The sequence below is a fragment of the Ambystoma mexicanum genome, chromosome 3q (assembly GCF_040938575.1).
Source record: "Ambystoma mexicanum isolate Mex_15411 chromosome 3q, UKY_AmexF1_1, whole genome shotgun sequence".
NCBI lineage: Eukaryota > Metazoa > Chordata > Amphibia > Caudata > Ambystomatidae > Ambystoma > Ambystoma mexicanum.
The window spans coordinates 328,972,795-328,996,193 of record NC_090926.1 but is presented as its reverse complement, the minus strand read 5'-3'; the positions used below and the strand labels follow the sequence as shown (position 1 = coordinate 328,996,193).

At 46.2% G+C, this 23,399-nt stretch overlaps 1 protein-coding gene across 3 annotated transcripts in view; it reads right to left on the bottom strand.

Annotated features, from left to right (window-relative positions):
- The window catches only part of EBF1 (EBF transcription factor 1), a 743,411-nt gene that overhangs the window by 704,691 nt on the left and 15,321 nt on the right, over positions 1–23,399 (bottom strand). The window lies entirely within an intron of this gene.

The window sequence follows — 23,399 nt, the reverse complement described above, 5'->3', positions numbered from 1 at the left end:
AAGCTCACTTCCCACCCAATCTGATTTCTGATCCATTATGTGTTCTTTTGTGATCAAAAGAGCATTGTTCCTCCCTGTCTGTAAATAAATAAATGAATAACTCCAGCTGCCAGGCGAGTTGTGGAGTGATAACAGTTTCCAGTGACGTTGCTGTGTACTATGGATCGAGTTCAGCAAGGAGTCAGGGCGGAGAGGTCTTCAATAAAGCTGCTGGATGGACTGTCAGGAGACATGCTTGGTGCTGCAAACCATTCTGGGGCAATCCTTGATTCCTTCGAAGTTGCACTTAGCTTGTGGCATGGCTAATTTAATTACTGTGTTCCCCAAGACCTCTCTATGCCTGTATTGTGCCCAAGATTCCCTTGTTGGCTCGTGTGCCATGTCATCTTGCTTCCAATCTCTGCCGGAACAATTTTCCCTTGAATGTGTCCTAGATCACAAAGAGGGGGGTGTACCCCAGATCAATGTGTGCCTAGACAGAGGCCCCATCTTAAATGGTTCCCAGGCACCCAGCAATCTGACGTTTTTACTTGCTTCAAATCCCACAAATCCTTACTCACAATGTTCACCTCCCAACTAAACACTACTGGCCAATTAGACATGCTCATGGCAGGTGCGTGCACACATGCTGGAACATTGTCTAGACACATAACAAACCACAATCATCACAGCCACTGCACCACACACCCCTACTTCGTTGACGCTGGTGAGGCAGAAATGATCCAGAGTAACTGATTGGGGTCAAAACAAAGGGAGTCTCTTCACGCTACATCCTCCCACATATTCCCAAATGGCTAGAAGCCGAGACTAGCACACCGAAACCATGGCTTTTGTATCTGCGTTCATCAAAACATCAGTACACGCAACTCGCCTTACCCTCTTTCCACACTAACTCCTCTCCCCCTTCTTATTCCAGCACCTAGCTCCAAGAGGCCACCCAACAGTGGTAGAATATGTGCTTTACAAGACCAAGTTGAATATCTATATGGATAAGCCCAGAGTTTGGGGGCAGACGGGTCGGTAACGGCCCACCAGCCTAAGCTAGGGCTCAGGGTAGGCACTGTCCCCTCTCTTCCCACAAAAATACACTTTGCACTGTTCCACGAATCAAGGCGGAGCAGTGCAAAGTGTGTTTCTGCAGTGCAAAGTGACTTTGCATGGTAAAAAGACACTTTGCACTGTTGCATGAATCAGCATGTTTGTTGGCAGTGCAGTCACTTTGCACCAGTGAAAAGTACTTTGCACCGTGCAAAATATTCCAGGAATCAGGCCCAAAGAGTTTAACTATGCCAATACAAATTGTCAAATTTGGCCTTAAGTACGATACGGCACGGGTAGTATTGCTCAGTGGCAACAGGCTTGTCTTGGAAGCAAGATGACACAGAGCAACACAGGCTCAAATCCTGGTTCTGCGCTTCGAAACCTCTTCGGTATTGAGCGCGTTGTAAATAACCAATTATGATAATTATAATTATAATAAAGAACGTGTATCTACAACTCAAACACAATGCACAAATTATTCCAGAGCTTCATTTAGCCCTAAAAACGTGCAATGCATATAGAAGTCTGGAGGAAAAGGGCTTCCATGTGTGGTCCAGTTTTGGAACCTCAAACGTACTCTTTAAACTGCGGATGATAATCCATCGCACCATGGACGTACTTTTCGGGGGGACAGGGGTATTTGTCCCCCCAAATCTCATGGCAGACCATTCTGTCCCCATTCATTTGGCTGGGGCACCTTTTCTTCAGATGTCATGTCCCCCCCAATTTTTCAGAAAAGTTACTCCACTGCATCGCACGGGGTCAATCCCTCCACTCGATGTGGCCAGCTTGGCCTTTGCAAATCCACGTGCCTCCTGTCATCATCCTCACCCAAGAGTTGACACGGCGGGAACCCGCAGGGTTCTACGTATCTTTTTTCGTTAATAACTGATTTCTTTTTTTTCGACAGGGAAGTCCTTTGCTTCCAACGTTTTACACATAGAAGTATTTTTACTTCCAAAAATACGGCATGACCTCCAATTTTTTGGGGGCTTGGAATTTAAAGTTTTCATCTCCCAAAAAGATTAAGTGCTAATTAATTCTATTCATAATTCTAAGTCAGGTGTGCAATGTGGGAATGCTAGCGTGGTCTTTCACAGCCACAGTGATCTCCGCCCTTTTTTTTTAGTTTTAGCTATTAGGTGAGCATCATGCGCCACCTATACGCCAAAAACAATTGAATTGGAGTACAAATGAGATGGAGATGGGATGTGAGGATGGACACACAGAGTGTGGGTGTTGTTTGGCTATTTACCCACTCATTGACTGCCCATGGCCATGATAATCCTCATGGCCCTTCCCATCCAATACCTGCCTCTCCCTGCACAAAACACCACCTCCTCGTATCTCGTTGAAAATGTGCAATAATTGTACTGAAAATGTCTTGGTTAAGTGTGTCTTCAGCCGGTTAATTTCTAAGCACTATGTGTGTCCTCACATTTGCTAATTGCACTGGAGTTCTGTTAAAAGCAAGCATAGGCAAGACCAATAGCTGTGGCTTGTGCAAAGGCATTAGATAGGCATTTGTCAATTCCTGCTATCATATGCCCAGGTCCTGAGGCCTTGTTTCCTCTGCTCTCATGGGTTCTACACGATGGAGCGAGCCAATGACTGTTTCACTGGATGCAGGTGCAAAAAAAAAAGATGGCGTCTATTCACTAAACAGATCTGTCTTTGGATGGGCTGAGACATGGCTCTCTGCCAGCGCCAATGCTGTTCCATTTATATATGGATGATAAAACTCTGCTCTTAAAAGTACGTGCAGCCCAGGAGTAGAGGCTCTGCTCGTCTCCCGCCGTCACATATGGACGACGTGACTTTGCTGTCAGGAACAATAGTTTATCCGGTACGTTCTCACCAGGGAGAACTCCCTTGGTGTAAATGTCACTGGGACGCATTGACTTAATTCTCCGGGTTTGTGCTCTAACTCTAGATGTCGTTATAAATATTTAGGCATTATTTTATTAGTTAGTGACCTAATAACTCATTTTACAAATCAGATTAAATAGCTAGAGTTCTGCCATATGCACTTTTATGTTCTTTAAATGTTTTTATGACACCAGCTCTTTGGAGTGTATGATAAAAGCATTTTTTTTTAAATCTGGGGTTCTCCTGAGTGCTCAGTCATGAAAGGTGAGGCTGGCAAAATTTCTTCAAATGTAACCTGCAAATAATTGCAACGACAGCGCAAAAGGTTTGGTGAGCCAAACATATTCACGGGTCACATTTGGGGGGCGAGAACAGCCCGCCACACCCCACCAAAACAACCTATATGCCCCTCTGTGCCCCCCTCCACCGCTTCCCAGGGCCTTGCCCCCCAATTCCACCTCCCTAGCACCTTTTTTCTGTTTGTGGTGCAACAGCGCAGCTTCACCATCTTCTACTATGCCGTTAATCCCCTGTCCCAAGGGCTGGAAGAGGGGTAACGGCCCAGCAGCCCGCGTTAGTAGACCACGTGAAGCAAGGGCCTGTAACAAGCGCACCGGGCCGTTACCCCGTCCCAACCCTTGCAACAGGGTATTAACGCCGTTAGCACCCCGGGTTACCAACGCGGTAACCTGGAGTGCTAAAAAATAAAGTGTTTTCCTCCATTCAACAGGACGCTGCATGCATCTCGTTGAATGAAAGAAAATACTTTACCAAGATGGCCACCAAGGTTACAGAAGGCTGGGCTCCATACAGAGCCTCTCTTCTATGACCATGGTGGCTGGAAAAGGAAAGCTACTGTTGTGGAGGCGGCAGGCGATACCGCCGCCGCAACAGTCAGGTAAGTGGGGAGGCGGGTTGGGATTAAAAAAAAGAAAACATTGTTAGAGGAGGGAGGGCAGGGGAAAAGATGGTGGCTCGTGGCGGTGGAGGCAGCCTGCGGGTTCTGTGGAACGCAGGCTGACATTACAGGTGTCAGCCCGCGATCTGCGGAACCTGATTGGCTGTGCACGCCCCACCCCGGGTGCTAATGTCCAGTGGGGCCTGCTATGCCTCAATAGGGCAGAAGAGCAGGTTATAGGACCATGTGGGAGATGGCGACAGCGTGCGCTTCCATGCAGGACCCTTATGTTGTACCGTGAGCGACCTTGACACTTGCTGAATAAATCTCAGGAAAGGTTTGAAAAGTTTATGGGACCTAAAACCGAATGGTTCAGGGAACCCTGAAACTAGTTTGCCATAACTAGAGAGGAGACACTTGCCTCTGAAATATTTTGACTTTCATGCCATCTTTAAGGGGTGTCTAGTAGAGCAACTGGTCATAGATAAAGGTCCTGCAGCACTTAAGGGGTTGGGTGCTACAAAAACCTTTTTTTCTGTCCAGTTGAAGGCTAGTTTAGTCTGTTGATTGGGGATTTTCTACACAAAAAAATGACTGCATCAATATCTGTCATGTTTATGGGCAGTAAAAACCTTTGTTGTAAGAATAAGATTGGTATTGAGAACTGGCATCTGAGTTGGGCGCAGAAGATAATCAGATTGCTGGGATCGCGGGCTGAATCCCATGATCCAAGCTCGTATTTCAAGCAACTTGTACGCCGCTCGCACCCACCCCATCTTCTCAACTGTCCATCACCAGCCTGGTCCCACGCCTCTTGTGCCCGCTCCCACTTTTCCTGTGCCTTCAGTGGGCTACCGCCATGCTGCTCCTGAACAGCTCGCGGTCCACCATGGAAATGAAAGAAGGGCTCGCCTTCATTTCCATGGCATCTTGGATATGATATAATATGATATGGCATTTATAACGTGCCTATACACAAGTGTTTCACGATGAGTATTTGTTTGAATAAATGGGTCGCAGCGAGCACATGACCTTCAAACAACCTACCAGCACCCTGCTAAAAAATTTTAAAAAAGGGTGCTAGAAGCAGTAATAATCCCCTCAGCCCCATTGCAGGATTCACAGGCGAGTGACTGCACTGGGGCCAGTGTAAAGGCCTTCGCTACGCGCGGCACTATAACTTGGGCCCCAGGCCATTGGTGGCCCGTGAAGTCCACAGAGGTGGCTATTATTTCTATAGTCACTGATCTAGATACGGCTCTTGCCGGCTGGTTAGTACATATAATAGCAGGTATGGTCGCCACTTGGGCAAAAAAGGCCCTCTTTTGTGTTACCGAGGGGGCTTGTGAGTTCACGAATAGTAGTTTTGCAATGGCCACACCAAGTCTGACCCCCAATTGTGTGTAGAGGTGGGGTAGCTTGTGGGACTTTGTCTTGTTCGTATTTGTACATAAAATAGCACCATTTTCGTTTCTGTGGAATAATTTTAACTGAGGAATTCCCGCCTCTATTTTATTTTATTGTATCTCGTGCTTCTAAAGCAGGGTGCATGGTCTCAGGTTGAAGCTGGTTGAAGCATACAGAGAGAGGAACAGAGTGACAAAGGGAGCATACCAATTACAAAAACAAGTAACAGACGAAGAGAAATACTGAGGTAGCAAGAGAGTGCCCCACCCCAAACCATCAACATCCTCTCTGTGCCCATGGAAAAAAATAAATGCTCCCATCAGTGCACGAGGCAAGCTGTTTAGAGAAAGGATCTATCCGCTCTCCCTCTCCAACAAATAAATGCACTAAGACTTGTGATGGGAACACAGAGACAGAAAGAAGGCTGACACCTGGGGAGAGGGACAGGCACAGTCGCATAGCGAGAACAATAGAGAGCTAGAATGAAATAACATGTTCCTAGAACCCGTAGAGAGAGAGAGAGAGAGAGAGACAGAAATGTAATGACAAACATGAAAGAGAGAGATTAACAGGTTCCCAGTGGCAATCATGGGAAGCGAGACTAAAAGACCCAGGGGCAAGCAAAAGGGGAAGGTTGGCCCACACAGATAGCCAGATGGCGAGTGGGGGACAGGGAGTCAGAGAGGCTGAAAGAGAGATGACTGATAAACACAGATTCCCACGACAGAGAAATGGACTGTGAGAGCGGAAATGAATGACACAGAAAAACACAGAGGGAGAATTATAGAAAGCGGTCCAGATGGAGGCTGATAAACGTGCAGAGACAGCCTGAGTGAAATAGTACCATCAAAGCACTATACACAGTGGCACATGCAAAGATCGAGAAACGCAATGAGCGGCACAGGGAGAGGTGGAGAAACACTGAATGAGAGGCACGAAGAGAGGCTGGGAAACACTGAATGTGAGGCACAGAGACGCTGTGAAACACTGCATAAGAGGCACAAAGAGAAGCTGTGTAACACTGAATATGAGGCACAGAGATGCTGTGAAACACTGAATGAGAGGCACAAAGAGAGGCTGTGAAAGAATGAATGAGAGATTGAGGCTGAGAAACACTGAATGGGAGACAGAGACAAAGGCTAAAGAACACTGAATGGAAGGCACAGCAAGAGGCTGAGAAACACGGAATGAGACACAAATAGAGGTTGAGAAACACTAATGAAAGAGAGAGGCTGAGAAACACTGAATGTGAGGCACGGAGAGGCTGTGAAACACTGAATGAGGCACAAAGAGAGGCTGCGAAACACTGAATGAAAGGCACAAAGAGAGGCTGTGAAACACTGAATGTGAGGCACGGAGAGGCTGTGAAACACTCAATGAGAGGCACAAAGAGAGGCTGAGAAACACTGAATGAGAGGCACAAAGAGAGGCTCAGAAACACTGAATGAGAGGCACAAACAGAGGTTGTGAAACACTGAATGAGAGTCACAGAGGGAGAGGCTGTGAAACACTGAATGGGAGGCACAAAGAGAGGCTGAGAAACACTGAATAAGAGGCACAACGAGAGGCTGTGAAACACTGAATGAGAGAGAGAGGCTGAGAAACACTGAATGAGAGGCACAAACAGAGGTTGTGAAACACTGAATGAGAGGCACAGAGGGAGAGGCTTTGAAACACTGAATGGGAGGCACAAAGAGAGGCTGAGAAACACTGGATGAGAGGCACAACGAGAGGCTGTGAAACACTGAATGAGAGGCACAAACAGAGGTTGTGAAACACTGAATGAGAGGCACGGAGGGAGAGGCTGTGAAACACTGAATGGGAGGCACAAAGAGAGGCTGAGAAACACTGAATGAGAGGCACAACGAGAGGCTGTGAAACACTGAATGAGAGAGATAGGTGGAGAAACACTGAATGAGAGGCACAAAGAGAGGCTGTGAAACACTGAATGAAAGAGAGAGGCTGAGAAACACTGAATGGGAGGCAGAGATAAAGGCTAAAGAACACCGAATGGAAGGCACGGCGAGAGGCTGAGAAACACTGAATGAGACACAAATAGAGGTTGAGAAACACGAATGAAAGAGAGAGGCTGAGAAACACTGAATGAGAGGCACAAAGAGAGGCTGTGAAACACTGAATGAAAGAGAGAGGCTGAGAAACACTGAATGAGAGGCACAAATAGAGGCTGTGAAATATTAATGAAAGCGTGAGGCTGAGAAACACTGAATGGGAGGTAGAGATAAAGGCTAAAAAAACACTACACCTGAAAAACACTACACCTGAGGCATAGTGAGAGGCTGAGAAACACTGAATGAGAGGCAGAGAGAGTTTGAGAAATACTGAATCAGAGGCACAGAGCAAGAGGCCGAGAAACACGAATGAAAGCATGAGGCTGGGAAACACTGAATGGGAGGTAGAGACAAAGGCTAATACTGAAGGGGAGGTCCGAGAGAGAGAGTCTGAAAAACACTGAGTGCAATGGAAGAGAGAGGGGCTCTGACACACTGAATGAGAGGCAGAGAGAGTTTGAGAAACACTGAATCAGAGGCACAGAGCAAGAGGCTGAGAAACACTACATGAGAGGGGCAGCGGCAAGACGAGCGATATGTAAGCGGGGGCACAGAGTGAGACTGAGACACATTGACGCGCCAGAATGGATGCACTGGGGCGCGTGCTTGGCAATTCATCGAGTGGACGCTTTGAACGGTCCGTGCAGTCCAGCGCACCGGGGGAAACCAAACGGCCAGCCGAAGGAAGGCTTTTTAAACATATGGGCAAATGAAGAAGAGACATTTGAAATGTTCAGTAACTTGGGATTTTATTGGACCGCTACACAATGCTTCTCAACTTAAAATCGAAATGATTGAAGCAGTTGCAAAACGCGCGCGGCGGCGATCGGTCACTATGAAAGCATCTCTCCCGGCCAGGCATGTTGGTAACTATTCCTCGCCGCAGAGCGAGTGGGAGCTCGGACACGGGCCCGCGGCATTGTATGTGGAATGTGTGAGAGGGGCAGGGAAAGGGGTCAAAGCGAAGGGGGGTATGTCTCCAGTAACCAGTATCCTAGGGCAGAAGCAGTGCAAACACCTACCTGCTTCTGCCACACGGAGCGCGGGAAGCTTACCTGTTCAGAGTAAACGCAGATTTAAGCCTGGGGGGTTAGTGATAATGTAACCCGTTGGATATTTTAAGTAGGATTGCATTGGAAGAGTTTGGTCTGGTAATGGACAGTTAGGACCAGAGTCTCAAAAACAGGGCATCTAAAAATAGCACAGAGGGTACGCTTTTTTAGATGGCCCACTTTTGGAAAGGCGCAGTGACAAATGCAAGGATTAAAACAAATATATATCATTTCTATCCCTGTTTGAGGGATAGATGTTGTTTTTCCACTTTAAAAAATGTATGCGAGGGTCGGAAGGACCCTGTCATTCAATCTGAACCCCTCTGGAACTTCTTCAAATAGGCGCAGGAGGGTGTCTTTGTTTTTTGCGCATTTTAAAGCTCATCCTGTCAGTCTATACCGGATGCATTTTAAAATGAGCCAAAACCCCCCCGATTTACAAAATTGTGCAAATGGGTGAACAAGGGCATTTAAGGGTGCCCATCTATGATACACACTGATGCCCTTTGGGGATTGGGCATATTTTTTGGGCCACAACTGATCACCTGCTCCTAAAAAGTTTTGAGAATTGTCCCCTTATTGTGTTTCCATGGGTGATGGCTAGTGTGGTGCTTTCCACGCAGGACTATTATTTGAATGCATTTTAATAATGAAATCGTCATAGTGGGTGTGTAAAAATATGTACATGAAGTGATAGATCTAAATATATATATATATTACACTAAAGAAAATGATTTTAAAAAACACATTGGAAAGTATAATGATGCATAGCTTTAATTGGATAAAGCAGTGCCTGGTGTTGAGGGAAAAGGGGCGTAGTGCAAAATGTGTCAAACCACCCTACTAAACCTTTCTGGAAATGACCAACAGCAAACCCATTACACTACATCACATTCACAGCCAACAGGGTGGAGCCTGAGGTTGAGCGCCAGCTGTGTGGCGGTGCTGAACCTCACAGCATCGCATCCTTCATGATAGACAGCTAGTGGCACCGCATGCATGTGCACTTTATCAACCTTAGTAACTACGACTATGCATGTGTGCTGATGCAGACCCATCTTTGCTTGAACAAAGATCCACAACAATGAGATAGACCCCTGGATGAAACAGAATCCCTGAAGTCCTGCAGCGCATCCACCCCTAGGTGAAATAGAATCCCTGCAGCACCTCCACCTCTGGGTGAAATAGAATCCCTGAATGCCTGCAGCACCTCCACCTCTGGGTGAAACAGAATCACTGAAGTCCTGCAGCGCATCCACCCCTGGATGAAACAGAATCCCTGAAGTCCTGCAGCGCATCCACCCCAGGATGAAACAGAATCCATGAATGCCTGCAGCACCTCGACCTCTGGATGAAACAGAATCCCTGAATGCCTGCAGCGCCTCCACCTCTGGGTGAAACAGAATCACTGAAGTCCTGCAGCACCTCCACCTCTGGATGAAATAGAATCCCTGAATACCTGCAGTGCATCCACCTCTGGATGAAACAGAATCACTTAATGCCTGCAGCACCTCCACCTCTGGGTGAAACAGAATCCCTGAAGTCCTGCAGCGCATCCACCCCTAGGTGAAATAGAATCCCTGAATGCCTGCAGCACCTCCACCTCTGGGTGAAACAGAATCACTGAAGTCCTGCAGCGCATCCACCCCAGGATGAAACAGAATCCATGAATGCCTGCAGCACCTCGACCTCTGGATGAAACAGAATCCCTGAATGCCTGCAGCGCCTCCACCTCTGGGTGAAACAGAATCACTGAAGTCCTGCAGCACCTCCACCTCTGGATGAAATAGAATCCCTGAATACCTGCAGTGCATCCACCTCTGGATGAAACAGAATCACTTAATGCCTGCAGCACCTCCACCTCTGGGTGAAACACACTCACTGAAGTCCTGCAGCGCATCCACCCCTAGGTGAAATAGAATCCCTGAATGCCTGCAGCACCTCCACCTCTGGGTGAAACAGAATCACTGAAGTCCTGCAGCGCATCCACCCCAGGATGAAACAGAATCCATGAATGCCTGCAGCACCTCGACCTCTGGATGAAACAGAATCCCTGAATGCCTGCAGCGCCTCCACCTCTGGGTGAAACAGAATCACTGAAGTCCTGCAGCACCTCCACCTCTGGATGAAATAGAATCCCTGAATACCTGCAGTGCATCCACCTCTGGATGAAACAGAATCACTTAATGCCTGCAGCACCTCCACCTCTGGGTGAAACAGACTCACTGAAGTCCTGCAGCGCATCCACCCCTAGGTGAAATAGAATCCCTGAATGCCTGCAGCACCTCCACCTCTGGGTGAAACAGAATCACTGAAGTCCTGCAGCGCATCCACCCCAGGATGAAACAGAATCCATGAATGCCTGCAGCACCTCGACCTCTGGATGAAACAGAATCCCTGAATGCCTGCAGTGCCTCCACCTCTGGGTGAAACAGAATCACTGAAGTCCTGCAGCACCTCCACCTCTGGATGAAATAGAATCCCTGAATACCTGCAGTGCATCCACCTCTGGATGAAACAGAATCACTTAATGCCTGCAGCACCTCCACCTCTGGGTGAAACAGACTCACTGAAGTCCTGCAGCACCTCCACCTCTGGGTGAAATAGAATCCCTGAATGCCTGCAGAACACCCATCTATGGATGAAACAGAATCACTGAAGTGCTGCAGCACATCCACCTCTGGATGAAACAGAATCCCTGAATGCCTGCAGCACCTCCACCTCTGGGTGAAATAGAATCCCTGAATGCCTGCAGCACACCCATCTATGGATGAAACAGAATCACTGAAGTGCTGCAGCACATCCACCCATGGATGAAATAGAATCCCTGAATCCCTGCAGCGCATTCACCCAGGGATGAAATAGAATCCCTGAATGCCTGCAGCATCTCCACCTCTGGGTGAAATAGAATCACTGAAGTCCTGCAGCACCTCCACCTCTGGATGAAATAGAATCCCTGAATGCCTGCAGCACATCCACCGCTGGATAAAACAAAATCACTGAAGTCCTGCAGCACATCCACCCCTGGATGAGCTAGAATCAATGAATGCCTGCAGCACAAACACCCTTGGGTGAAACATAATCCCTGAATGCCTGCAGCACCTCCACCTCTGGGTGAAATAGAATCCCTGAATGCCTGCAGCGACATTCACCCAGGGATGAAATGGAATCCCTGAATGCCTGCAGCACCTCCACCTCTGGGTGAAATAGAATCACTGAAGTCCTGCAGCACCTCCACCTCAGGATGAAATAGAATCCCTGAATGCCTGCAGCGCATCTACCTCTGGATGAAACAGAATCACCGAATTCCTGCAGCACCTCCACCACTGGATGAAATAGAATCAATGAATGCCTGCAGCAAATCCAGCTCTGGATGAAATAGAATCACTGAAGACCTGCAGCACACCATCCCCTGGATGAAACAGAATCACTGAAGTGCTGCAGCACATCCACCCCTGGATGAAATAGAATGCCTGAATCCCTGCAGCGACATTCACCCAGGGATGAAATGGAATCCCTGAATGCCTGCAGCACCTCCACCTCTGGGTGAAATAGAATCACTGAAGTCCTGCAGCACCTCCACCTCGGGATGAAATAGAATCCCTGAATGCCTGCAGCACACCATCCCCTGGATGAAACAGAATCACTGAAGTATTGCAGCACCTCCACCGCTGGATGAAATAGAATCAATGAAAGCCTGTAGCACATCCACCCCTGGATGAAACAGAATCCCTGAATGCCTGGAGCACATCCACCCCTGGATGAAATAGAATCCCTGAATGCCTGCATCACACCCACCTCTGGATGATACAGAATCACTGAGGTCCTACAGCACATCCACCTCTAGATGAAATAGAATCCCTGAATGCCTGCAGCACATCCACTCCTGGATGAAACAGAATCTCCGAATGCCTGCAGCACATCCAACTCTGGATGAAACAGAATCCATGAAGTCCTGCAGCACATCCACCCCTGGAAGAAATAGAATCCCTGAATGCCTGCAGCACATCCACCGCTGGATAAAACAAAATCACTGAAGTCCTGCAGCACATCCACCCCTGGATGAGCTAGAATCAATGAATGCCTGCAGCACAAACACCCTTGGGTGAAACATAATCCCTGAATGCCTGCAGCACATCCACCTCTGGATGAAATAGAATCCCTGAATGCCTGCAGCACACCCATCTATTGATGAAACAGAATCACTGAGGTCCTGCAGCACATCCACCCCTGGATGAAATAGAATCCCTGAATGTTTGCAGCACATTCACCTCTGGAAGAAACAGCATCGCTGAAGTCCTGGAGCACATCCACCCCTGGATGAAATAGAATCACTGAATGCCTGCAGCTCATCCACCCCTGGATGAAATAGAATCCCTGAATGCATGCAGCACATCCACCCCTGGATGAAATAGAATCAACATCTACACCTGGAAGAAATGGAATCACTGAATGCCTGCAGCACACCCACACTTGGATGAAATAGAAACATTGAATGGCTGCAGCACCTCCACCTCTGGATGAAATAGAATCCCTGGATGCCTGCAGCACATTCACCTCTGGATGCTATAGAATCACTGAATGCCTGCAGCACATCCAGCAGTGGATGAAAAAGAATCACTGCATTACGGCAGCACGTCCACTCCTGGAATAAATAGAAGTAATGAATACCTGCAGCACATCCGCCTCTGGATGATATAGAATCACTGAATGCCTACAGCAGATCCACCAGTGGATGAAATATAGTCACTGAATGCCTGAAGCACCTCCACCACTGGATGAAATAGGATCACAGAATGCCTCCAGCATATCCGCCAATGAATTAAATCAAATTAATAAATTCCTGCAGCACATCCATCCCTGGATGAAACTAATCACTGAATGCTGGCAGCACCTCCATCACTAGATGAAATATGATCACTGGATGTCGTCAGCACACACCACCCCTGGAAGAAATAGAATCACCAAATGCCTGCAGGGCATCCACCACTGCAAGAAATAGAATCACTGAATGCCTGCAGCACATCCACCTCTGGAAGAAATAGAATCCCTGAATGCCTGTAGCACATCCACCTCTGGAAGAAATAGAATCCCTGAATGCCTGCAGCACACCCACCTCTGGATGATATATAATCACTGAATGCCTACAGCAGATCCACCGGTGGATGAAATATAGTCACTGAATGCCTGAAGCACCTCCACCACTGGATGAAATATGATCACAGAATGCCTGCAGCATATCCGCCACTGAATTAAATCAAATGAATAAATTCCTGCAGCACATCCATCCCTGGATGAAACTAATCACTGAATTCTGGCAGCACCTCCATCACTAGATGAAATATGATCACTGGATGTCGTCAGCACACACCACCCCTGGAAGAAATAGAATCACCAAATGCCTGCAGGGCATCCACCACTGCAAGAAATAGAATCACTGAATGCCTGCAGCACATCCACCTCTGGAAGAAATAGAATCCCTGAATGCCTGTAGCACATCCACCTCTGGAAGAAATAGAATCCCTGAATGCCTGCAGCACACCCACCTCTGGATGATATATAATCACTGAATGCCTACAGCAGATCCACCGGTGGATGAAATATAGTCACTGAATGCCTGAAGCACCTCCACCACTGGATGAAATATGATCACAGAATGCCTGCAGCACCTCCACCACTGCAAGAAATAGAATCCCTGAATGCCCGCAGCACCTCCACCACTGCAAGAAATAGAATCCCTGAATGCCTGCAGCACACCCACCTCTGGAAGAAATCGAATCCCTGAATGCCTGCAGCACATCCACCTCTGGAAGAAATAGAATCCCTGAATGCCTGCAGCACATCTACCTCTGGAAGAAATAGAATCCCTGAATGCCTGCAGCACATCTACCTCTGGAAGAAATAGAATCCCTGAATGCCTGCAGCACAGCCACCCCGGAACTGAATATCTGCAGCACGCCCACCAATTGAAGAACTCGAATCCCTAAATGCTGTGTCCAGTGATAAAGTCACCTGGAAAAAATGGCTGCCAGGGGGCGACATTTCCCCAAAAATGCACCCTCATTAAAATCAAACACTTTCCCCAAATATTCTACGGTGGGAGTTTAAAGTATACAATTATACCCCTCCTAGAATATTTGGGGAAAGTATTTTAGGTGTCAGGGGAAAAAAGCTGCCTACCTGGCGACATTTTCCAGGCACTTTTTCCAGGCGACATTATCACATGGAACCCGGAATGCCACATCCACCCCTGGATGAAACAGAATCACTGAATGCCTGCGGCACATCCACCCCATGGGTAAATAGAATCCCGGAAGGCCTGCTAACTGCATCACATCCACCCCCAGATGAAACAGCATAACTGCATCCCTGCACCACATCCTCCACTCAAAGTAATATTATAAATGAACGCCTCCAGCACATCCACCCCTGGATGAAGGAAGCCCACCTATTTCTAAATTGCACAAAATAGGAGAGCCTGGTGACAAGCCCTATCTCATTGGGGCTGTTTCCAGGGGTCAAGTCATAAAAATTGTAGTGGGGGTACTCATCAACAAACGCAACGGGATGTGACATTGCCAAAAATTAGCATATCAAGGTGAAATATGCACATTTCATTAAATTGACTTTGCATAACCACCCAAATTTCACAGGACGAATGGCATTTGCCTTTCATAAAATCAACACACACACAAAACCAAGAGAGGATATTTTCTTCCAATAGTGTTTTTGAAAACGTTAAAATGTGTGCGTTTTTTAAACAATACAAGGTCGCCTTTAATTCATAAATTCAAAGAGGACATTCAATGTTTCTCATTTTAGCTGGGGGATTGAGTCTGCGCACTGAAAAAAGTGGATGCACTCCGTCCACCCGTGCTGTTACCCTCCAAATGGACACAGGCCTTTGGAACTGCACTCCCAGCGTCAGAGAGGGTGAAGGACCACCGTGTGGTTTGGTGCTGACGTTTCAATCCCATCTTAGAAAGAAGCCCCCATGAAAAAGATAAACTTGCAGCTCATAATACTCAAGAGAGTCCTCCCATGCCTTCCTTTTAAGCATTGGATAGAAACAATTAGAGCGTGTGTGCTCTCGCCGTTTGGCTACCATCACTTATTCCAAATAAAATCCTGGAAAAAGGTCTAGAAAAACTACAGATGATCCAGAACCATGCAGCTAGACTTGCTTTGAATCTATTGGAAACAGACCACGTGTCAGTGGATTTAAAAGCCGCTTCCTGAATACCAAATGAGCAATTGATCAAATCCAAACCCTTCTTCGTCCCTTAGAAATGCTATGGAGCAAAGCACCTCAAAATGTATGGAAACTAAACCCCATACATGCCCCGAAGAAACCCGTACCATACAAAAACAATTTAATCTGCAAAGCCACTTTTATGTGAAAGAAACACTGGGGGAAGCCACTGGGGCAAAGGTAGAGGTGGGTGCATTTCCATTGTGGGGTGCATTTAAAGGTCCCAAACAGAAGTCCTTTCACATGAATGGCAGGTTTTTTAAACACTGAAACAAAAATGGCATGGACTTTGTTTTTGTTTTTCAAGTAAAAATTAAAGAGCCAGTTGGAAATGGGCCTACCTGTCATTTCCAATGAATAAGCAGCATTTTAATTTACAAAAGAAGGCAGAATCAAATATCCCTGTCACATGGAAAACAGGATTGTCACACATTGAAAACAAAAACGGCCTGCGCAAATAAAAACGTTTTTAAAAGTAAAAGTGAAAAAAAGATCACTGCGCACAGGAAAATGTCAGGAAAACAAAACATGATGTGTGGGTTGACCAAAAACAATGTATATTATGTTTCACCTATAAAACACCAGTGACATTTGAAAAGCCCCTTTGTCTTCATGGAAAATGCCATCCCAAGGCAGACCCTTTTGCTAGCTGTGGGTTAAACTTCACATGGACATCTCCCACTTCCAGCCTGGATGTCACATCTCCTATCTAATGACCAACCAGAATAACAATGTCCTGCTAAAGGCGTCAAAATTCAGTGTTCTCCAGAGCTGCTGTCTCTGAAAGCATGGACTTCCAAGAAAAGTCATCCGCGACTGGAGCACGACTAATATGTGTGAAAATGGGGGCACCCACTTCAAAGAGCAAGCTTCCAACACAAAGGAGATTTTTTTTAAACTTAGGCACAGGCTGACCCAGTGAAAACAAATGGCCGGAAGGCAGGAGTCAGGGCCATTTGTCCCACATGAAGATTCACAATTAATGTAAAAGTACTATTATCATTTAGGCCTTTATCTCAGCCATCATATGGCGGATGGTTTCCATCTATGTACAATTTTTAATGTAATTTCCAGGCGATTTTGTGGACATAAAATTCATCCACGTGAGACTCATGGAACTGTAATGGCTTTCTAAGATGTGCTTCTGGCTCATCTGAACATGTCCCAAATGTGAGAGTTAGTGAGCGGGTGGAAAATTAAATTAGGGTTATGCTTAATAACATATATTCATAAATGTTGTGTTTTTTAAGGAAATAGCAGAAATGTGCCACATGGCAATGCTACATCGTATGGATTTTCTGGTCGGCTTATCTAATTCTCCATGATTAGCAGAATCAGAAAATATTTTTAGTATGGCAGTTGCTAGTAATATTAAGAAGTTGTGATACATAACTAGTTTTTGCCATAATGTTGAAAGGAGAAAAAATGGCCGATTACAAATGGCAATTGCCATATGTTGCTCCAGACATCTAAACCAATCCTGGATTGGATGGGAGGAGAGAGAAGGGTAACTGTCCAATCCTAGTGGCAGGAATTATTGCAGGATACTTCCCCAAGACTGTAAAATTGGTGCTGTCATCACTGCTATTTAAGGGGGACTGCACTAGGACAGGACACAGAAAAAAGGAGACACACAGGGACAGACAGAGAGTAGAGAAAGACCATCAGGAAGGCTACTAAAACTTACCATCTGACAGCTGTAAGGAGACACCAGAGGAGATTGCTAAGAGTGCATCTGGCTGGAACTGTCTATCTCTAGGAAGGCCTCAAAGATAGCTGGGTCCTATGGTGGAGAGCAGAGCCCATCTTTGAGAGTGGAGTGACCAGACCACTGCCCTATCATTCCAGAGTGTCCTGAGATGCAGCTGACTTTCCTGAACCTTAAACAGAGGCTTGCTATGTAAGTAGAACTGAGCCCTGTGAAATCCAAAGGTGGTGGAGTCTGCTTGCCTTGAATCCTTTCCCTTAATGTGGGTGGGCGGGGGGCAAAACTGTGTAGATCCTTAGCCTATTTAATCAAAAATATTAATTAATTCCCCATTTGGCAGAACACTACGGGGTGAATTTTGTTAAAATTCGAAATTAACAAAGCTCACTTCCCATTGTGTGCTGAAAACTTTAGCCTATAAATTATTTGGGTAATCCTTGTTGTTCAGCTGACCCCGACTTCTTAAGGACGAGGGGTGTTTTTGTTCTTAAATCAGTCCAAACTTTTTATCCAGCTTCACCAACCCAGGCCTTTCAGTGAGGGGGGTCTGAAATCCAAAATTCCCCAAATCATTGCAATTTTTCTGTCTGACTTCCCAACATAGACCAAAGCAAGGGGGGTCTGAAAAACAAACCGCTAAATCACCCTGTGTTTATTTTAAACCAAAAGTGTGGGCAAAATCATAATGACCAATCTTGAAATCATACTGCTAGCCATTTAAGGCTGCAGGAAAATCAAAATCGCACAATACATAAGTGCCTTTGTTATTGATCAGTGTAATTATTTTGTCAAGTGAAATTTAGAGAAAGTAAGAATTGTGTTTGTGTTCTTTTTAACTCACTTTTGTAATTTGTTTATGCTGAGAGAAGTTGATTGTGTTGTGCCGCAGATAAAGTGGTGAATTGACATTTTCCTGCTAATTTCTATTACTTTTAATTTAAATAAATACCAATATATTTCCCGTGCACCTGCCTGGTTCTTGGGTCATTGTTAGCTCAGGGGAGAGGGATCTAAGGGGCATGATATGTGTCTGAGATAGGGCTAAAAAAAGAATCTGTTAAACAGTTTGTTGCATAACCACGTAAGTGGGGAGGGAAGGAACTCCCCGTGTTGAGGGTGGCTTCTCAATAAACCGTTACACAATAAATGTGCTCCACAACATTTTGCAGTGATTTGCAGGAAATTCACCTAATTTTGCATATTTTCTCTCACCCAAAATGTCGGATTAGCATGAGCTATATAGGCAATTTTGTGGTAATGTTGTGACCAAAATCATGGCGCAATCACAACAGTGCAAATAGTTTGCAAGCAGAACATGAATCTTTTCATTTCACGCACTGGGGGTTTAGGCCCACGAACCCTTTCCTGGAAAAACAAGTAAAGCACAATGTAAAGCCACATTTAAAGCAAAATGTGCCGTTTTTGCTTAGCCCACTACAATTCTGACCATCCCTAGGGACAGTGTCCCCTTTTCTGGAACTCTCTGGAAGCACATGTTAGGCCTACTCAGTCTACCTGCCTTCACACCAGCCCTAAAACTCTAGTATTCAAAGAAGCCAACACTTGACCAAGCAAGAGGAACAACCCCTCACCTAAACTCCTGGGGGGCTGGGCTCATTGCTGCCCCTTCAGCTGTGACTTGAGATTGAGAGAACACTCGGATTCCTGTTTGTCCAAATTGCATGTCAAAGCACACCATGACAGCACATCATCACAGCGCACCATCACAGATCCCATGCATTCAGTGCATACATGATACAAAAAGCCTATTTAGAATTATGCATAGGACAGGGGTAGACAGAAAGAGGAGGAACCGGAGAGCAACAGCAGAGGATAGGTATGGGTAAAGATGAAGCCAAGAAGGAGCCGTGGTGTTATTAGCTGTGCCAGTTATTTTAAGAATATGTGGGAGGGGTGGCCTTCTCCGTTTTGTATTAAGGCGCACAACCAAAGCATCTAAAATATGATTCGGCAAAGCCATGTGTTTTTTGAGAGGGCTGATTTACAACACCATTGCAGAGAAGAACGCATGTCAAAGCCCCTTCAAGAAGAGGAGAATCAGCATGCCCAAGGTTCCTCCGAAGAAAGAGCATAGGCACTTCTCTCTCTCCCAAAGGAGCATGGCCAACCCCCATAGATGAGTATAGCTAACCCTCCCATAGAGAAGTATGGCTCACCCTCCCATAGACAAGTATGGCCCACCCTCCCATAGAGAAGTACGGCTAACCCTCCCATAGACAAGTATGGCTCGCCCTCCCATAGATGCGTACGGCCCACCCTCCCATAGAGAAGTAACACTAACCCTCCCATAGATGCATACAGCCCTCCCTCCCATAGAGAAGTATGACTAACCCTCCCATAGATGCATACGGCCCTCCCTCCCATAGAGAAGTATGGCCAACCCTCCCATAGAGAAGTATAGCTATCCCTCCCATAGACAAGTATGGCTCACCCTCCCATAGATGCGTACGGCCTACCCTCCCATAGAGAAGTACAGCTAACCCTCCCATAGAGAAGTATGGCTAACCCTCCCATAGAGAAGTATGGCTAACCCTCCCATAGAGAAGTATGGCTCACCCTCCCATAGATGCGTACGGCCCACCTTCCCATAGAGAACTATGACTAACCCTCCCATAGAGAAGTATGGCCCACCCTCCCATAGATGCGTACGGCCTACCCTCCCATAGAGAAGTACAGCTAACCCTCCCATAGAGAAGTATAGCTATCCCTCCCATAGACAAGTATGGCTCACCCTCCCATAGATGCGTACGGCCTACCCTCCCATAGAGAAGTATAGCTAACCCTCCCATAGAGAAGTATGACCAACCCTCCCATAGAGAAGTATAGCTATCCCTCCCATAGACAAGTATGGCTCGCCCTCCCATAGATGAGTGTGGCCAACTCTCCCATAGAGAACTATGACTAACCCTCCCATAGAGAAGTATGGCCCACCCTCCCATAGATGAGCATGATGAATCACCCTAAACAAGGCCAACCCTATCATAGATGAGTATGGCCAAACCTGCTTTAGATGAATATTGAAACCCCTCCCATAGAGGAATATAACCAACAATCTTTAAGATGTGAATGGCTAACCCTTCATAGAGGAGCATAGCCAATACTCCCATAGATACAATTCGCCAAACTTTCCCTTTGCAGTCTACTTATTTCCTGTAACTTCGGACTAAATGATAAATGTAAAGTGATGCTTTGCATTTTTTTTTTGCTTATAAACTGAATGTGGACTGCCTGCTTTAATAAATGAAACAATATAAGGAATATTCATTTTCACATATTTTAAAGGGTTAATTACAGAAAACTGAGAACCTATGAAATACCCTGAAACTGTCTAAAATAATAAATTGTTTCCTGTGTAAGAAACCATGAATAACAGTATTTCGACCGTTAGCTGGAACACATACAGGGTACTTTGTCCCCACTTATAGAGTCTCTGGAGGATAGCTCAGGGGCAACGCGATCGCCTTGGAAGTAAAACGACATGGAGCAACACAGATTCGATCCCCGGGTCACTGCTTAAAAACCTCGGGGTATTAAGCCGTTATAAATAACCACTTGTAAATTAAGTGGGACGTCACTTTAGGTCAGTATAGACTGGAAATCCTAATTGTTGAAGAAAGCTTATACACACGTTGGTAACTTCCTGCTATGTGGACGAACATTGACACTGGGAGGAAGATGTTAACAAGGACTTGCAACAGCCCAGTCTGACAGGGGGTAGTGTTAATGATGTCACCTGAAATTACCCTTGCCAGAGAGCATGGCGATCCCATCATTCGGGAAACATTGAATTATACAAAACATGGTTACATCATACTGGTAAAGCAATGTATTATTCAGACACCTCATTGGTATTATGAACTGTTTCCTATAAAGAGGACTCTTATTGGCTGTCTTGCTTATTCGTTTCTCTCATCCCCACTATAAAGAGAGAACGCTTGAACTAGGAATGGATTCAAGTCGCTTGCTCTCTTTTCCCACATGGGCCTGGGGTAATTATTTCCAGTCAAAACAAATGAATTCTGATTGGATGTGGGGACATACCGCTCCACAAGAGATAATACTGACTGACTACTCACAGAGAATCCAAATCCAGCCCCTCATGCAGACAGAGGTTGTCTTACCTATTTGAGATTTGCTCAATCTGAAGCTGTCTGCAGTCAAACTTAGAAAAGAAGTGTCATCTCATGGCACTCCTCCTTCAAATGCCATCCACTAGGGTCCCAACATTGGAATCCCTGTGTCGCTTTATAGTGCCTATGGAGATCTTCCCTCACCTTCGCTGTTGCCTAAATCATGACCCACATATAACAGACTGCCTCCTACTGGAGAAAACCCCTGACGTCAGGAGAGGATCAACGGGTGAAGAGCTGATGCTGGTGAGCTGCTTCCAATCACGTAATGTTGATAGAAAATGCTTTGTGCTCTGACGACACTGTGACAGCCATGAGACTATCCTGTGTATTGTCTTTCTTTTTGCAAAACAAAAGAGGCCATGGCTGGAAGGTTTGGAATGAATCCTAACTTCTGGCATCGCTCTAGGCAAAGCTCCAGACCATTCTTCTTCAGTCTGCCAAGCCACTTAAGAAGGGCACTGAGGCCGAAACATGTATGGGGATGCTTTTGGTCTCATGCAGAAGGGATGTGACCTGATCAATCCCAGAGGTTAAGATTAATTCTGAACCATCCAGCCATCACCTCTTTTGTTTTGCTTAGTCACCCAGAGTAGGATGGGTAACTTGCCTGCCTAGCCTAAAGACCGAAGCCACTCATCACTGATGAGGCCCAATGAGGCCGAAACATGTCTGGGGATGCTTGTGGTCTCGTTCAGAATGGATGTGACCAAGCAGTTTGGGTTGAACTCCCACTTTTGGTGTGGAACCAAGCCTGATTTGCATATGGTCTTTCCCCGTTTGTAATGGCTTTGCAGGCGAAAAATGATGGTCTTGGGGGTTGCCCAGAGCAATACCAGAGCTTAAGATTAATTCTAAACCTTCCAGCCATCACCTCTTTTGTTTTGCTTAGTCACCCCAGGTGGGGGGGTGGGGGGTATTCCCAGGCTGGGTCCAGTGCCTGCTGGGCCTAGAGAACCAAGCTTCTACTCAGTGATGAGGCCCTACGAGGCCGTATCATGTCTGGGGATGTGTGTGGTCTCATGCAGAAAGGATGTGAACTAGCAGTTTGGGCTGGACTGTCCCTTTTGAGGTGGGACCAAGCCTGATTTGCATATGGTCTTTGCCCTCTTGTAATGGCTTGGCAAGCAAAGAACAATGGTCTGTAGGGCTTCCCAGAGCAATACGAGTGGTTAAGATTAAGGCTAAACCTTCCAGCCATCACCTCTTTTGTTTTGCTTAGTCTTTCTTTTCGCAAACATTGTTTCTGACCTTTGGCTCTAGTGTTGCTCAACAATCACAAAGTCCCTAAAGCGCCCTGAGGTAACTTAATGCTTGACTTTTCCACTGACTGTTGCAGTGAAACCCTTTGACTGTGTGTATTCATTCGTGGTGAGGGAGACCAAGTCAACTCCCCGAGGAGGTGTCCACAACTGGACCCGTGCAAACGTCAGATCGTTAATCTTCAGCCTTGCTAGAGCAGAGACTTTTAACCCCATAGAGTATACAGGAATTTTGCCTGTGCTATTGCTGGAGTAGGTTGTAGGAGTAAGATACTTGTGCATTTGTATTTTACACCTATTTTTGGAATTCTTTTAAGACGAGTTAATCACTATTTTCTGTCTCTTGATTAGCCATAATTTTGCTTCCATATTTGTGTGATATTTTTCTGTGAATAAATGGTTATATTTATTTTTATGCTGGCCTGATATGACCCTGTTTATTGTACTGAAAGTGCCTTTTTGTACAATGCCGTAATCTGAGGCAAACCCTCCACATTTATAGCTTTGCATACAGGCTCGCTACCAAATTTGTTAACTCCCTGTGCGCTAGTCATTTCTTGGCCCAGACCGAGTGGGCGAGGGCCCGGAGCAAAGAGCTAAATAACTCAGGAGGGGGACACAGTAAGTGGCCCACCCAAAAAGCTGACTCTGATTTGGCCGCACAAAAGATTAAGTAGCCTGCTGTGCCGG